At 36.8% G+C, this 14,678-nt stretch overlaps 1 protein-coding gene across 1 annotated transcript in view; it reads right to left on the bottom strand.

Annotated features, from left to right (window-relative positions):
* The window catches only part of wscd1b (WSC domain containing 1b), a 21,241-nt gene extending 18,943 nt beyond the window's left edge, over positions 1 to 2,298 (bottom strand). The window contains exon 1 of the mRNA XM_016556641.1: positions 2,241 to 2,298. The gene's annotated coding sequence lies outside the window, so the exon portion shown is untranslated. The remainder of the gene's footprint in view (positions 1 to 2,240) is intronic.
* Positions 2,299 to 14,678: the final 12,380 nt, after the last annotated feature.

Genomic DNA, 14,678 nt, shown 5'->3' with positions numbered 1-14,678 from the left:
ATTAGTTAATCACCTCATTGTGCTCACCTGTCTGTCCCTCGTTAACTGCCCTATATCTGTTCCTGTCTCTGGTGTTCTAGTTTGTCGGTTATTGTGAATGTTACCCTGAGTGTGTGTGTGTCTCATCTACCCGTATCTGCCTTGTTGTCTCTACATTAAACATCCTTATTTGAATCCCTGTCGTCCTCGTCATCCTGCCTGCCTCCACACACCTTGACCGTGACAATAACACTGTGCACCTTCTACAGTATATATAAGTATTTCCCTCCTCAGCTTGTGGAAAAGCTGTTTGTGATGAGCTTTCATCATATGACTTTCTCATCACCACCTGTTTTTGGTGGTTGTCAGTGTATTTCAATGTTACAAAACAGATATTAGTATTTCAATAGGTTGGTATATTAACATTATATCAGTTAATGGAATACTTTTTTTTTTTTACTGTGAATTTAAGATAATTCAGTAAAACCTAAAATGTTGATAACGTATTTTTGCGGGTAAAGTTCTGGCAACCACAGCTGCCGGTATTTTACCGTAAATGTTACAGATTTTATTTTTATTTTTTTTACAACGTATGCTTTGCAACTGAAATTATCTCAAATCTGATACTACCGGTATTTGATTAGTTTAAACCCAAGTTCAATACAAGCTCAATGTTTACTACCAGAAAAAAAACTATTTTCTACTTAGGAAAAATCAATGTTACAGCGAGCCACTTATACCGGACGTGAATAACATACTGTAAATGTTAACCCTAATGTAAATGTTAATACTAAATGTTGCAATAGTATAGCCACAAGATGTAAACAATATGTATTTTAGCATGATTTTAGTGTAAAAATCGCTTATAAATGTTTTCTGTGTAAATGTAACTAATTTTACAGCTTAGTTGTCATGACAACGCCATAAACAGCAAACCCAAAAATGATTGTAAAAATTACTATTTAGAAAGTTGTAACAGAAGAATTGCGTTTGTAACATTATAAACATCATATTTCTGTTTTAAATTTCCCAGAAATGGGCCCCATTCACTTCCATTTTAATTGTCTCACTGTAACCTTTGCCGTTTTTTAAAGAAATTGAGTGCGAGTCGAAATCATCATTATTATTTTTTAAGGTAACCAATATTGTGCCATATATTTTGTCAATTGTGCTTAACTTGTATTAAACCCAGAATATTCCTTTTAATTCCTTAAAGGATGTAACAACTGCTAGAGGATCAATCATTTTGACAGCATTATCTCCTAATATATTACTGATTTCCATCAGGACTCTACAAATAACAGAGAATCAAACAACATATGGCACTGCTTGTTTAAATTCATCATCCGCTCTGAAATGCTTGACAGTTCGTCATGTAGAATCTGTTTTTGCGCCAAGAGGATTCTCCAGGAAAATAGCACTTGTTTCTAGACTAGTGTTATATTTCTGCAGTCAATTGTGCAGCCTAACATAGAAATTGAAATCATTTACATGCTGATTGAAAAACCTTTATCTTCTTGATGGGAATGAGAGGTCTGTCTGATGATCGACATCAAAAAACCTGTTGTTTGTAAATCAGCACATTTATATGAGTTTTTTTTTTCCTTTTAGCACATTCTCTTTATTCTATTTGCTTAACACATCACTCAGCATGTGTATTTAGAAATGATTTATATTTATTATATATTTTATTTTATTTAGTTTATATTTTAGTCTTGTTTTAAGGGTTTGTTTATCTCCGCAGAACTCTACATCTGTTATTATATTAGTAAGGCATCAAAATTCAGTCTATTTAGAGAATAAGTTGAATTTCTTCAGTCTGCAATAGAAAAAAGTAACATTGTCTATAAGGTCATTTAAAATGCACTCAAATGTTTAAAATAAGCAGAAGTTATGACCACAAAAACGAACGAATGTTCATCTATTCATCTATAAAACTTTCCAGGCGCAAACTGTCAATCATTTGAAAAGAAACTAAACTCAATGTAGTTTAGACAGCCCTTATATTGAGTTTCACGAACAGCTTCACATAGACTTTTGTTCATTCACTCCCATTTGAGATAATTAACCTGACGTTATCCTTATGAGCAAAAGACAACGTTAAATTAACCGTTAATGCCAAACGTTAAGACAAAATAGACCGAGAGAAGACTTCCATATGCTTTTTATGAATACAGTACGATATTTGCGAGTAAATTATGCATACGGCTGCGTTCAGATACACCTCTATTAGAGTATATACTAAGAAAAGAGACGTTTACCTTTATGTCAGTGTGTTGCCTCAGATCTGTCAGACGCGGATGTGTCCAGCGCTCGCGCGCGCTTCCACTGAAGACAGTCCGGTGATTCCTGACTGACTGGATGGATGGAAATACTCACCGGCTCTTCCCCGCTGCCGTTCAGATACACCTCTATTAGAGTATATACTAAGAAAAGAGACGTTTACCTTTATGTCAGTGTGTTGCCTCAGATCTGTCAGACGCGGATGTGTCCAGCGCTCGCGCGCGCTTCCACTGAAGACAGTCCGGTGATTCCTGACTGACTGGATGGATGGATGGAAATACTCACCGGCTCTTCCCCGCTGCTTAACTCTATCTGTCGATTACAAAAGAATGTTTTCATCGCATGTTTTAACTGCGTTAATTGTTTCTAAATCTTCTGCAGTTCTGGACGACTTTTTGTGTCTGTACGTCCTTTTGAAGTCGTTGGAGAAAAATGAGAGAGAGTCGTGCCGAATATTCACCGAATTAAAACGGCGTTGTTGTTCCCTGGCAACGTGTAAAACATGGACTGAACGGCTGCGATTAGACGAGCTCGTTACGGAGCAGCCGCTGATGTCAAGCTTTACACACGCACCCAAACTCTCTGCCAGCACCAAACCACACACTCATTTACTTGATTGCACTTCATACTAATGTCTATTAAGAACATTAACTATAACATTATAATGGTTCAAGATTATTTGAAACTTTAATTTGCATTATGCTGTGAACAGTTTTTTCCCCCTGCACTGAAGCAAATGATTCGAGTTTGAATCTCCCAAACCTGTCCCATACATGTCATATTTCACCCCAACCACAAATTATATTTTGCATAGAGAAAATGAAACCTATTTTTAATAGTTGCAGCATTGTCATAATAACAGAATACTTTTCCAACCAATTTTCATTAATGTATAAGAGTAGGCTAATGAGAATCATAATGGTGTTTAAAAAAAGCTTTATGAAAAATGTTTTTATTTTATTTTTTTCTCTTTCTGTATTATTCCTCCCACTCAAACACGTCAAGCTCTCAAAATGCCTCTTTGCAGTATTACACAGTTTGAGTATTGTTGATTTAATCAAAGGCTTTCAAAATGATTTGCTCTTAGCCACCATTTTTTAAACCATATGTGGATTCTGTTCTCAGACTAACAGAGAATACATTAAGTTTTTATTTGGACATTAGTTATTCGCCATGCAGATCTGTAATACATCAGAGTGGGAGACTGTGGCTCACTGATGTTGGGCTTTTGGGTTCTAGAGTTCCTCTGGCTCCAAAGATCTGGCACTATCTGTGCGGAGCAGAACAGAGGCTTTGTTTTTGTGGCGACAGGAGAGGAGCACATTCATCTGGCAAAGATACACATGGACAGACACACACACACACTTAGAAAGAGACCCACAAAATAAAAAGAGAGACACATAAGTGCACTCGTATACAGCTCATTGAGATGAAATTTCTTGACACTCCATCGTACCTCAGAAGGAAATGAAGACAAACTCATGCATTCTGTCCCCACTGTTATGTAAATGTCTGGCATCTTATGCATCTATTCATCCTCTATTCTATATACATACAGTGAAACTGTAAAAGATCATTTTTAAATATTTGAGCATGTTTAAAATCCTTTGCAATTATGTGACATCACAACCAGTACTGTGCGTAAGAATCTGTTTCCGCCACATAATTATATTTGCTCAATACTGTTATAGTATGTCAAAATTTTGTACATTCCATAAAACTGTTCTCCTTAATTTGAGATATTTGGAGTAATTTTGAGCAACAGTCATCTGTATGAGTGACTCGTGTCCACAAGGGGCTTGTGTGCCTTGCACTCGCTTCGTAAATCTGTTTTTGAGGTTTGACCCTCAGGAACACTGACTGCAGTGAATAATTTGTAATATATAATTATTCACGGTATTTAGAAGTGCCCACGATAACAATATCGTGCATATTCATTACCGTGATATATCGCATTACCGAATACCGGCACAAGTCTACTTGGATGCTAATTGCCCAATAAGGCCTTCCAGTCATACATGCATGTACAATAGAGTGCTTTATGCCCGCCCATTTTTTCAGCGCCATTGGTTCCAGAAGTATTTTTGTCCGTTCATTTTTGTCATAAGCATTATAAAAAAAAAAACTCTCCATTAAAGCCTTATAAAAAACAGACAGGTACAAGACAGCTTTAGTGAGGGAAAGAACTACAATACCATGAAGCAATGCGAAGGACATAGTCAAATTAAAAATGATGGAGAAATATAAAACTATTAATTAAAAGTTGTTGATTATATCTGTAAAAACAATATATTTTAAGTTTACAGCATCATGGGTAATGTAGTTTTTCACCACATATTCACCTGTTAAACACGATTATATTAAAAATGTTGAAATAATGTGGCTTCAACAAATGCATATACCATTGATTAACAAACTCACAGTATGAACTCCTAGTATGTCTGTCTTTAAAGGTTTGTAAGTTACGGTTAAAAATCTATTTTCTCTATTGTTTCCCAATAAAGAAAATGGATGGAATAAAATTCCTGTAAACAAAGCTCCACATTAGAACTCTTAGGTTTACCTAGCTCAGAAAAACTAAATGAAATTTACTCTAATTCATCCAAAGACCTGAAGTGACAATGTGAACACAGAGGTTTAATGATTTTCTATTGCTTTATTTCACCCAGCGACCCTGAGAAAATAGTTTTTATTAGGCCAGAGCTTTTATTGGGCTAGAGCTTTCCATGGAGTATTATTATATGCACTTTTCAATCTTTTTGTTTTTTTTCAGTTGTTATGCGTAAAGCCCAGTGTGAAAGACAGCCTTCATGTAGGTGTTTTGTCAGAATGAACCATGTTTTTGTGTGCTCAAGTCTGTCTGCAAATGAAGTAAAAGAAAAGGTTGAATAAAGCCAGTGGAGGTGTATTTCTTTCTCTGACCTTTTTATTCTTTAATGAGTGTCTGCTGTCTGGAAGCACCAACTATGCTAATGAACAGACTAGCAATGAAGAAAATGCTATTAAATCACAGCACTGAATTACACTTCAGAATGCTGTCATAATGTATCACAACACTTTCAATATAAGAGTGCTGGGATTGGGAACCAGAAGTACCAGAACTGAATGGCGTGTACTTGCGAACGGAACGCTGTTGTAAAATACTGAACCACATATTTAGCAGTGCGCTACTGAATCTATAAGCTACACTGGTTCACAAAATGCGACAACGCGACTTGTACAATTCAATTCAGCATGTTGTTTGATTCCCGATGACTCTTACGTGCCGGTTCTTTTTATAATCATACACACAAAGAACCGGTGTGATCTGATTCCCTAACAAATTACTTTTATGACTTTTGCCAAGTATGCCTACTTCCAAACTATATATTATGCTAAACAGTAACAACATGGCATATATACATGTGAATTTCATCCGTTCTACCCATTCATATTATTTAAAACAAACTTTTTGACGTTTCAAACCAAACGTAGCACCTACTAGCAAATTCAGACAAACCTTATGAGCCGTGTCTTTTAGTGAACCATAAGCCTACAATGCAACCAGTGTAGTGCAATTTCCAAACGACTGACTCAGATGATCTGGTTCTTTTTAGTGATTCAAACTTGCACAGCATAACCAATAAAGTCTGACTCCTCAGTGAATGACTTCTCTGAACCGGCTCTTTCTAGTGAATCAGAAGTACGGTCCCCAATCAAATGACTCTTCTTAGTGAATCAGAAACACACAACTAGCAAATCAATGATACATATTATACAAATATTAATGAAATATGTTTAAGGCCAGTTATTAGATTGTGCTTATTGCATTGTAGTCTGATTGTCTGTTTGTATTTTATATTTCAGTTTTATATATTAGTGGTTTTCCATTATGTTTGTTATATTTAGGGTCAGGGGGTTGTTTTAAACCTGCAGCCAGTCAAAGGATTCCTAGAAGGAGATAAAGGAATTTATCTTTGTTGGTTTGAGCTCTGGTGAACATCTCTGAATTTGTGGAGAATGACTTTTGTCCTCATGAATTCAGGTGAAATAATGACTGCCAAAGTGCAGGTTCTATTGCGTTGTAGAGCTCATCAACTGTGTTTTGGCCTCACTTTTCAGACAGACTGCCTTGCATGAGAAAGATCCCTCTTTATGCTCTGAGGGGTCCTGCTGTATGTGTCTCTGTCTCATCTGCATGGCAGTCAAGCTCCGACTGTGTTTTATGCTCCTGAGGAGAAGCCTCAGGTCCTTCTATACACACGCACACACACACACACACACACGCACACAGAGGCTTGAGGAAAATAGCGGCCTGGAATTCAAATGAATGTACTACAGGCATACAAAGGTGATTTCTAATATCTGTGGGTGTCAGCTCCCTTTTTCAAATGACTGGATTTGAATTTCTAGTTTTTTGAATATAGGTGTAAAAAAGTTCGTAGATCGGGAAGAAGGAGGCGGGAACCGGCGAACATTTAAACATAACTTTAATAATAAAATAAACACAAAACTGAAAATAGTGAGACAGCCCCTCACGGACGACTGCCGCGCACAAACAGAAACAAAACAACATAAAGTCCAGGCCTATTCCTCTCTCGTCCTTCACTGTCGTCGCTCCTCCTTTTATCCTTCCGGAGCTCCTCTGTGGGACTCGAGACCGGTGAGTGGCGCAGGTGTTGCGCATTGCCAATTAGTCCACCGGCCTCGCTCCGTTCCCACGGCTCTCGGCCCTGCCCCACTCGTCACAAAAGGTAAGGTACGGGTACAGGGAAGGGAAAGGTAAGGTAAGGGACGGGACGTGTAGCCAATCACTCCTCTCACCTACAATCCCTGCCAGTACCGAGACTCGAACCCGCAACCTTTGGGTTACAAGTCGACTCTCTAACCATTAGGCCACGACTGCACGGATTACTTAAAGGAATAGTCTTCTAAAAACTGAATGTCCTGTCATTTATTTGCTTGACCTCATGCTGTGACAAATCCATAAGCTGTTTTCTGTGGAACAGAATGAAATGTGTTGTGTTTAACACCCGATCAAGCCCTCCATTTGAGATTAGCGGTATGGAAACAGTAAGCTTCATTATGCTGATGGCAAACTCTTGGCTGGAGAGATAAAAGGCTCAAGTGATTTCTTCGACGATTCTGTATAGAGACAATGGAGAAAAAAAAGCTGTCATTTTCAGTTTCAGTCGTTTATCTCCATGTGCTTGTGGATGCTTTATCTTCAGACCAACAGAAATGGTGAATTTATTTTAAACTAAGAGTAACCTACAGATAAAAATTTAATAAAGCATCTAACGTGAAGATTGGTAGGAAAAAAATTAAACCATCAAAGAGAAATGTTTTGTTCTATATAAGGTGATGTCTGAATGTACAGACAGTTCATCAGTTAGGTATTATTGGTATGTGGCAGACGATTTCATACCAGTCATTTAGGTAATCAAGTTCTTTTCTGGTACAATCAGAGACTCTGACAGAGACAAAGTGAATCTGTTTAGTTTATTAGATGGGGAGAGAATGTCAAAATAATGGAGACCCAAAACAGAATCGACCACTTTCTTTACATCAGAGAGTTCTTAAAGGTAAAGGATGTTTTTCATGGTTAAAATACATTTTAGTAGAAACATAGGCTTATTGGAAAAAGCACATGATATTATATTACTTCTTGCATGTTTTGTGGCACTTTCAAAATGTCCAGTGAGCTACGGTAAAAGCATATTCAGTTTTATTAAAGACAGATGAACGTAAATGTCTCGATGTCTTATTACAATGGTTGTTGTATGTATTGCGGCAGTTTGGAAATAAAATGTCTGATGACTGGCGCTAAAAGGTTAATACTATATCACATTTGAAAACAATGTTCTTCCTACACTGAACACTAACTTGTGCGATAATGTTTAAAAAAAACTAATAAAAATGAGATAAAAATGCCATACCAGGTGAGCTACCAAGCAAGTTTACTTTGCCAGAAAAGCCATACATATGGCACAGTTGTGTGATGCAAATGTTAAAATCTATTAGTTTGCAAATTGTGCAATATGGTAAAAGTATTCTGAGGTCATAACATAGTATTGTGCAAGGAACCTGTTGTCATTTGTGTGAAAAGATTATAAAAGTTGTCGTTTTACTGCCACTAGTGTTACTTTCAGCTGGAAACTGCAGTGAACTGTATGTATGCTGTAGGTACGTTTTTGGAGTTTTGCACAATGTAGGTAGAGGCACGTTTTCATTTTTTCCCCAAAAATTCAGTTTGATGCCATCAGTGTAATAAAATTGCCTCAGTCTTGACTTTAAACCTTATTAGGCTGACACAGGGTATTTTTGGGCGCTAAGACCGTAATGAGAGAACGCACGACTGGTTTACGATTGAGCTGGGTAAATTGTAATTGTCTGCTCCTGCCTTTCTGAGTTTAATTGGCTTAGTTCAATAATGAAGTGGCATGAGAACAGCTCTGCGCATGAGTGCACTTCATTGTGTAATTGAGACATTTGTTTGACGGCATGAGATCCTCAGGCGTGTGGCATTCGTACTGTCTCAGTTTAGTGAAAGACAAATGATTGGCAGTGATGACACTGGGTGCCATGAGCCTTCGCCAAGCTGCTTATGCAAGTGATTATCGACGTGCAAAACTCTAAAAGTTATGAACGTAGTGCCAAAGCTGTGGAAAATCTGCTGTGAAATGATCCATATATGCAGCACTGTGGGCAATCAACAAATGCTGAGTGTAAAATGAGGAAACATTTCAGATGTGATAAAGGTGTAGTTCACCCAAAAAACATTAATCTAGTTATGCAATAAGAGTGTGCTGTATTTGTAGAAGCAAGCAAAAATGGTATGGTTGCTTCAACAAATGAGTTTTGTCTCAAATTTACTTTTGTTGACACTATCAGATTAGCGTTTAGTGTAGTTGGTAAATTATTTGCAAACCTCTTCGAACTGTCTGCCATGTACAACAACCAGCGTTATAAAACATTGCCAGCTTCATGTTCATCTGTTGTGGACAAAAATGAACATACCACATACAGTACTGGACATTTCACTTTTGAAAGTGTTGTGAAATATGCACAAAACAACGTAATATCAAAAATGCAGAAATGTCGCCACAGGCACATTTTTCCCATGAGCCTAGGTTTCTACCAACTTATGAAATACCCTGAAATCCTTCTGAAATACCATTCATTTTTGGCTAAACTATCCCTTTTATGTAACAGTAAAAGTTTTGTCATTTTGTCAGTGATAGTGAAGCCGATTGTTATACTCTTGAGTGTGAATCAGACCTTAAACATTGCCATTTCAATTCAGCACTTATTCTTCTTGGCTGCTTCTACTGTGACCTTGGATCAGAGGATTGAATGACATAGACATGACACAACTACCTGACAGACCTGTTCTCTCTGATTAATGACCTCATATTGAGGACAATGTAGAAGATGGACACTAGTGAAATGCACACTCTTGTCAGTGTTATATTGATTTATTGATACTATGTGCACTTCAATTACCACAGAAATTCATTACTTGGAACATGCAAGCAGTGCTTAATAGAATACATGTAAGAAGAAGAATAAACCAATTTACAAATGAACATAATTATGCCATGCATATGCTGTGTTTATTCCAGTTATTTTTGTTCTTTTTTTTTAAATTCGTTTTAGTGCAAGAACAAAAAGAATGAATAATTTCTGCTGTATGTTTACAGCAGTTTGGCTGGACATGTAGCTGAAGCTTCAGGAGAAACGATGTGGTATCGTCTGCTCTGTTGTTGTAGTTTTCTCATCTTAGTGAAGCCATAGATCACACAATCCATTTTAGCCATGAAAGAAGAGGAACCCAAGTCCTCTGGTAGCGGCTACTGATTGATTATAGCTCATAAATTAAATGTTATGACAAGAAGAACAGATAATTCACATATGTGATTTGCGCAAGAGTCATCGGGGGGAAATGTATGGCCTCTCCTATCTTTAAGAAGTAGCCACATCCAACCCTGCTAATGCTGGTTTCTGACATTTATATAGCATTTATTTTAGACAGATGTTATACAATCATCCATTACAGAGAAATCCCCCTGAAGTGATGAAGAAGCGGGGCAACTGAGATGAATTTGACCTGATATGGCTACTTCATACTATGAATATATGTAATCACAAACTAATTATTTATTACATGCCTCTCCATCTCTTATAGGGATGGATTTGTTTCTCACACACATACATCACAAGATAATGCGTTAACTGATGGGCTGAACTATATCTTATAGTAAGGTTATATTTAAACCGTGTACATTTAAACTGTGATTTGGCCATAGGCCTTGTAATATCAAGCAACTTGCATTTCAGGCAATTTTTAAAACAATACAAGCACTACCATAGCAAATTTCAACTGGTTATTAGTACATCAGATTCAATCTCCCATCATTCTTTGTCTGTCAAGGCGGTAGCACCTCAGCGCTCAAATCTCGTTGCATGCAAACACTGTTTTCATTTTATGCCTTCGTGGAACTAGCTATAAATATTTTCCATCTCACTTGCCTTTTTTATTAATTTAAAGGAAATTTGATTGGCTGGAGGTAGAGTTTATTAAAACTGTATTTCCTCAGTCATAACTGTACAGCATTTCCGGCAATTGTGACACATGCTGTTATTCTTTTTCTTTCTTATTCTCTTCTTTGTCATCCTTCATGATTCAATCACAATGGGCTGCTGGGATGTTTGCAGCCGCTGTCCCACACAGTGATGGGAATTCATGAAAGTTGTCAGCTATGACTGATAATCCTCTCATGCCCTTTTCCTTTCTTAAAGAACTGCTTTCACACTGTTAAAGGGATAGTTCACCCAAAAATGAAAATTGTATGTAAATCTGCTTACCCCCAGGGCATCCAAGATGAAGGTGACTTTGTTTCTTCAGTAGAACACAAATGAAGATTTTTAACTCAAACCGTTGCAGTCTGTCAGTCTTATAATGGAAGTGAAAGGGAATCACGCCTTTGAGAGTCAAAAAAACACACAAACAAAACCAAATTGAACCCTGCGGCTCGTGACGATACATTGATGTGTAAAGACACGAAACGATCAGTCTGTGCAAGAAACTGAACAGTATTTATATCGTTTTTTTTTACCTCTGATGCACTGCAATGTCTGAACTGTCCTGAGCGCATCCTTAGCGCGTCTTCGACAGCCGGCGCGACGCATCTTCTTCTTCTTGCTTTACGGCGGATCGCAGACTTATGAGACTGACAGACTGCAACGGTTTGAGTTAAAAATATTCGTTTGTGTTCTACTGAAGAAACAAAGTCACCTACATCTTGGATGCCCTGGGGGTAAGCAGATAAACATCACATTTTCATTTTTGGGTGAACTATCCCTTTAAGACACAAAAACACAACATTAAAAGTGAGAAAACTAAATTCATCCAAGAGAGCCCAGTTCTGCTAAACATTCAGGGAAAAAATCACAGACTAATGACTTATCACACATTGTGACAGCAACAATTAAGATGCGTATTTGCAGTCTGCTGAATATTGCGTGAATTTGAGCCCCCAATTATCCATTCAAATGGCCCTGCCATAATACTAATGAGGACTCCTATAATTAGCATCCACGCTGGATGCCAGTTTTGACATCTTCTTTCACAAAGTGACGAACTCACTGAGATGCCTGACAAATAATAAAGTCTATTAATTTGCATAATTTCATTTAAGCAACGTCACAAACTTGCAGTGTAGACAGCTTTGTTGATTTATAACGGGAGCAATTTAGACCTGTTGTATGCGTATGTATATATATTTATATGTATGAATGTACAGTATGTATATGTGATGGCAAATTTACATTTTCCACTTAGCTGTTAAAAGACTCGCATATCATGACATTTTATTTTTAGTAGACGATTTGTATTTCTTAGATTTTAATTGTGCATGTCACTTTCATTCTGACAATTGAATTTAATCCAATGTATTATGTTACAATTTCTAATAACGTTACCAGGCAACTGTAAAGTACTAGCAAAAGTCCGTTTTTACTCAAATTTGATGCTTTGCAATTGTTTTGGACCCTGTACCCAGAGTTAAAATGACCCCTTTTTGACAGTTTCAAGAGTGAAAAGCCCATAAGACTCAATTATCTACAGTCTGTTCTCCTCAACACTGGTCCAGTTCATTTTCATCTTTTTGCTGTTCATTACTGTCTATTCATGTTGTTTCCCCATCCATTGTCCGATGTTTCCTTCTATATTTGTGTGCAGTAGACTATATCCAAGCCTGCGGTTTGTTTAGACCCATTTATTAGCCCTGACAGTGATGTTATTGTTTTGATTATTTGAAACTTTATCAAAAATTGCAAGTGTACAGTCTGTTGAACAATTGCTAATCTTGTCTCGTCTGTGAAGTCACTACTGAGTGTTTTTAATCGGTTTGTAGAAGACAGAAAGCCCCCCCCCAAAAAAAGAATCTAATTTTTGTTTTTATAATGAGTTGATATTCTGACCGTTTATAAGCTGTGTGGTTTTTAGGGGAATGTGCCATGTTTGATTTTTCATATTTAGTATGTGCCAGAATTTCTGTGTGGTTCTGTGCCAGGAAAGATCAGCATGACATTTCATGTTCTATTAATGAGACATGCTCTGTGAGAGGCCTTCGTTAAAACTGATCTGTGATTTCACCTTCTGCAGAAGAGGTGTGCACTTCACAAGACACTATACAATATTTTCACATATTGTGTATAATTAATTAGTGGTGCTAAGGCCAGCTCTACTTTTACTAATTAAAATATAAACCCCTAACCTATAAACCCTTTTAACTTGTCCCACACCATTTGTGCTGCATACATGAATTATATCTAAAATTTTGCTGTGATTTGTCTTATGGTTTTTGGCTGGTAGACAATAAAATAAAATAAACTATTTCCAATTTGAAACATTAAGTCTGAGGTTGAATTACCCCAATCTAACTGAGAATCTTATCATATTTGTTTGGTGATTTCCGTTAGAATCTCATTCTGAACATTGAACAACCTGGAAACCACTTAGAAAAGCCTAGCAACCATGTGGCAATGCCCTGGTAAACATCTAGACACTCTAGCATTGTAGTGGTGAGTTTTGTATGGGCAAGCAACAATATAAACAAGCAATAGTATATATTAAATATAGGGCAGTCAGTAAGTCATTTTCTCTGTTACATAAGACAGTGCTTTACTCAGTATGCCAGCTTAGCAAACATTACTTCTCCTCTCAGAATCTGAAAACAGTTTTAGCTTTTAGCAGTAACTATTAGTAGAGGGACACTGAATGGCCATTCGTATTTCAGAAACTGTGTTTGTTTGGTTTCCCTCAAAGGAACCACAAAGTTTCTCATCTAGCGCCTCAGAGCTTCTGAGAACAGAATCAATGAATGAGACGTGTTGTGTTGTTTACTGGGAGCATGTTGTCGATAAAAGAGTAACTATTCTAAATTCATGAACAAGCTGTGACCATAAATGTTCTAATCAATGCAGAATGCTCATTTTAGGAACCATACAAGCTTTGTTTTTCCTTTGATTGAACATTTTATCTGTTCTAAAACCTAGTGAGCTCCTCGTGCAAAGCACATAAGACTCTTGAATCAATACAGGCACTAGAATAATGCAAAGCTCTAATATACATAAAATGATGATTTTGTTTTTCTTTATATGGGTACAGTATATTTCAGTATTAAATTTAATGAATTATTTCCTATTTCACTGTTTTATTGAACTATAAATATATATATATAATGCATATACAGTATATATTTATATGTATAATTTATGTGTGTATATTATACATATAAGATATATTATATAATTGTTCTGAATGATGTCTCTTAGTAGTCAGTGTAATTAAGTTGTCATAATTCATGACGGCAATCAAAAAGTAAAATGTCTAGTGAGTAAGTGTCAGAAATCAGTGGTATCAGTAATAAGAGAATCGCTGTGTTTAACTGCAGACATTTTGCTCATGTACAGACCCATCTAATGAGTTAATGGTGTGGAAATGCTAATCATACCTCAAGGTGGCAAACTTGTCTTAATGATACAACCGTTTCTCTCCGGCTCTAATTAAAAGGCCATCGCATCTGCTTCATTAGCCGTGTAAGGCAGAAATGAGGTAACTGATATGTCACTCTTGGATTATCAGCAGAAAGCTGGAGGAAGGACAATAGAGGTCTTGGCTCCCTGCCTTCAGCATCCGACAGATGTTATATGCACACTTCTCTAATGACGGATACAAACATCTCCAGGATGAAATTATGGAAAGCTGTCTGTCTGTTTCAGTCTTTTTTGTAGAAAACTAAGCGTTTGAGAGAGGCGGGGCATAGAGGACCTACAATAATGTACAGTATTTGAAAAATAATGTGTTTTTTGAACATTAAAGCATGTCAACATATTCTGTTACACCAAATACACAAAATAATGATTTTTTA

The sequence above is a fragment of the Sinocyclocheilus rhinocerous genome, unplaced genomic scaffold (assembly GCF_001515625.1).
Source record: "Sinocyclocheilus rhinocerous isolate Xijiao unplaced genomic scaffold, SAMN03320098_v1.1 scaffold106, whole genome shotgun sequence".
Taxonomy (NCBI): domain Eukaryota; kingdom Metazoa; phylum Chordata; class Actinopteri; order Cypriniformes; family Cyprinidae; genus Sinocyclocheilus; species Sinocyclocheilus rhinocerous.
This window is presented reverse-complemented; position numbering and strand designations above follow the sequence as displayed.